This window comes from Taudactylus pleione, unplaced genomic scaffold (genome assembly GCF_031769625.1).
Source record: "Taudactylus pleione unplaced genomic scaffold, aTauple2 ptg000634l, whole genome shotgun sequence".
In the NCBI taxonomy this organism is placed as follows: Eukaryota; Metazoa; Chordata; class Amphibia; order Anura; family Myobatrachidae; genus Taudactylus; species Taudactylus pleione.
In genome coordinates, this window is record NW_028285036.1 from 1417892 (window position 1) to 1421952 (window position 4061).

Here is a 4061-nt window from a genome sequence, read left to right on the forward strand (position 1 = left end):
GCTATACCTAATTTTATATGTGGTATATACAATCTGATTGAGATTAATGATTGGATTATAAATATTGCTGGCCGGCATTTGGTACATGTTCATTGAAAGAATATATTTTATGCACTTAGAAGTTATTAATTTATTAATAAATATAGACTTAATCTTGCTGTTTTCAGCGCTCTCTTTTTTCACGTTAGTTAGGAGGCTGTGAGTAGATCTCCCATATAGAGAGCGGCAGATTCAGCGTTTATTATTTTACTGTTCTCCTAACTCAGATAGTGTTTCAAAAAAGATTTGCGCCAGGTACATTTTGATTTTTGGGTTATCTTACTTAGTTAATGAGAGGTTACTGAAGTCTGCTGAAAGATAGCACTGTATGTATATATATATAAATAATTAGTGCTTGTGGTGTAATGGGTAGCATTACTGCCTCACAGCACTATGGGCTTGATTCCCATCAGTGCCCTATGTGGCAGGGACGGACTGGGCCGGGTGCCATCTGCCCCCCGGGCCGGCACTATTTAAGCCCTGGGGGGCCGCTAGCTGACTACAGCCGTACACTGCATACACATGCAGGGCTGGCCCTTCGGTATAAATGGCTGTGAGTGACCTCATCTCTGAGGGGTAGGACTAGGAAGGAGAGCCACGCCCACGGCTCCGCCTCCTGGATGTTCCAACTGCTGCAGACTCCTATTACAGCCGTAGCCTGCCAGGGGCTTCAGAGACCCCGCCCCCAAACCACAGGTCCCGCCCCCTCCCACGATTTCCCACTTCCCCCACAGATGGAGCCAGTTTATGGGAAGTTAGGAGCCTAGGGATCCCCCTCTCACATGCTTGTACCTCCTCTCTGGCCCCTCGGATAAGTTTCCATGTTCTTCTTTCTGCGTCTACAACTGCCAGCTCCTGCACCTAGTGGCTGGGCATAGTGTGCATGCACTGCACAGAGGATGTCTGCCATACACAGAGGTGGCCCAGCCCTTCCTCCTATACAGTCTCTTTCCCACTATCCTCCTTACCATTCCTGCCTTTGCCCCCTCCCCATATCTGTGCCTCTGCCCCCTCACTATATCTCTGCCACCTCCTTTTATGTTGCTGTGCTCTTTAGCATCTTGCCTCTGCCCCCTCCCAATATTTGTGCCCTGCTCAGACTACCCAACTCTCTTAGGCCGGGATGTACTAAGGTTGCGGTGACCATTTCGCCAGTCACTGCAACCTTACTAATCACATATGTACTAACATATGTGATTAGTATCGCAAAGGATAACTCTTGCTATAACAGCTGCCCTTTGCGAAGCAGCCGACGCCGGGTGACGGGGTATCCGTGGGACCCCGCCCCCTCCGAGCCCCGGGAGCCTCCTGCTGGTCACATGTGCAGGAAGCCCCGGGCTCCTTCTCCTCCTCCCTGCACCCGGAAGATTAGGAGGAGACAGAGGACCCTGCAGGAGCACGGGCCGGCGACCATGGACAGCAGGTGAGTGGGGGCCAGTGCTGGGCGACGGCGAATCGTCGGGAGCGGTAAGAAGCCCATAGGCTTCTACAGGGCAACGCCAGGTTTTTCTGGCGTTACCCTCTAGTCGACACCGATAAAAGTGCGGGTGGGTCTTAATACATATGGAAATGCGGTAAAACCCCCGGAAACGGGGTTTTTACCGCATTTTTCCTTTAGTACATCTCGGCCTTATTCTGACCACTCCCTATCTGTACATTTGCCCCTTCCACATATCTGTGCCTCTGCCTCCCAGCCTGGGATCCCGTCCGTCCCGTCAGGCTGAAGGCTATCCTTGGGGCCGAAAGGATGAGGCCTTGTAGCCATAGATGCTGAATGCAGAAATGCAGACTTAGCGGCTACTAATGTGTCCACAATCTTGTCCAAGTCGGGCCCGAACAAGATTTCACCATTGTAAGGTAAGCATACTAATTCCTTCTTAGAATCAGCGTGCGCTCTCCATGAGTGTAGCCACGAGGAACGGCGAGCTGACACAGCAGCAGCCGAGACTCTGGAAGTCAGGAGACTGACATCCAAAGCAGCGTCACCAATATATGCGGCTGCATCACAGAGGTTACCCACCAGCATCACCTGATCTCTGGAACCATCTGTAGGAAAAGAGTCCTCAAGGGAGTCTGCCCAAAATTCCATAGCCTTGGCCACCCATGAGATAAGCCATGAATGGACAGGCGGCTGCCCCTGAAAGAGCATAAATCGATTTCAGACAAACTTCCACCATCCTATCCGTAGGATCTTTTAGGGAAGACATGGAGGGCATGGGTAATGTAGCACTCTTAATTAAGCACGTAACATGAGAATCCATCACAGGAGGCGTTTCCCATTTAGTACAGTGTTCCTCTAGAAAAGGGTAACAGTAAGCCAGGCGTCTCTGAGGCTGGTATCACTTCCCAGGCGATTTCCACACCGCCAACATATGGTTCACTAGCTGATCTGATAAAGGAAACTCCGCAGAAGTAACCTTTATTTCTTCGAACAGAGCATGTTTGGACCGAGGGTGCCTAACCCTAACCCCCCATTCCCCTAGCCTAACCCTAACCCTCCCAGGGGGTACCTAACCCCAAGCCCCCCCCCCCCCCCAGGAGCCCCTAACCTAACCCTCAACCCCCAGCGGCTGCCCGTGCCCGGCTCGATCGGGATTTCGATGCCTGTCATTAGACCCTTGCCGGGATTAGACAGTCAGGATGCCGACTGTTTTGCACCAAACGAAACTGAGGTGCCTCTGGCTCAGGGGCGGGGTATAGGGCGAGTGGCCCGGTACATCCTGGGATTTGAAAATTAACTGTGTGGTGCCCGGATGTCCAAGCCATCACCTACACCCCAAGGACTCCCTGTGGAGCCTATGGACCCTGAAGAAGAAAAAAGGATGTTCAGAACATGCACATAAACCCTTGAACTACCAGCTTTGGTCACACAGACCTTCCCAATAGTAATAAGAGCAGATATATCAGGCCTGATTCAGTCGCAGGTACGGCCAATGTGCACAGTTCAGCAACTCTTTGATACTGCGCGTCTTATAATCTCGCAGAGAATGTGCGCACAACAGCACAATTGCCATTGAGACGCACGGGCTCAGGAATGTATTGGAGACGTGCTGAGCGTTCCCGGCCGAGGGGTATTTAGACGCACAAAGATGGTCCGTTTTATGGGCGTGTCGCTGGATTGGCTGCCAACTCAAACATTAATCGCTCACACTGGCAGCCATACACTGATTTTCGATGGTGCACCCCGCTGGTTGCAGCTAAAGATGCACCAAGCGGAATTTCACCATCTAAAGACACTCAGAATGGGCGTCTCGGCCCTCGTACATTCAGGCGCACGGCTGTACACCAGGGAAGGGCTGGTAGCGGCATTAGTATAAAGTTGCAGGCGCTACACGGCCAATAGATGCGGACACGGATTCTGCAGTAACCAACTCAGATCAGGCTCATAATGTGATCACTTCTAGTAAAATGTCATTCATACAGTCCAGGTCAGCATCTCCATAACAGGGTTACGCAGGAGGAAACATAAAACAGCAATAGGTGTAGTAGTTCTAGTAATAACAGTCCCCTAATACCCGTGGGTGTCATAACAGGGAGACCAGGTGACGGAGATGTTACTTAAGGTGCGTACCCACTACACGAGAGTGGAACGACTGTACTATTACAAAACTGCAATCGTACAATCGTTCATCATCCTGCGCAGTGGATAACGTGCCGACACTGAACGATATGCTGGTCAGTGCAGGCACCCTCCCTCATCCCTGAACATGCACAATCTGTCGTTATCGGCAGGTGGACCTGCAATGTTCAGGCGATGATAGATTTCGAAAACGACCAGCGGGAGCGCGCATCGCTCAATGCCTATCTTAAGTCCCTTGTCGGGCTCCCCCGTCGGGATTTAGATTACTATATCCCCATTACATTTGTTGTGTGAGTACAATCTATTGTTCTCTGTTAGCTTTATATTTTGCAAAAAGGAGACTACAGAGCCAGAAGATAGCGCCCCCCGGTGGCATTATTGGCAGGACGTTGTTTTAAGATTAATCATCAAGAATTCACGGCAAATAAAAAAAAAATCTACG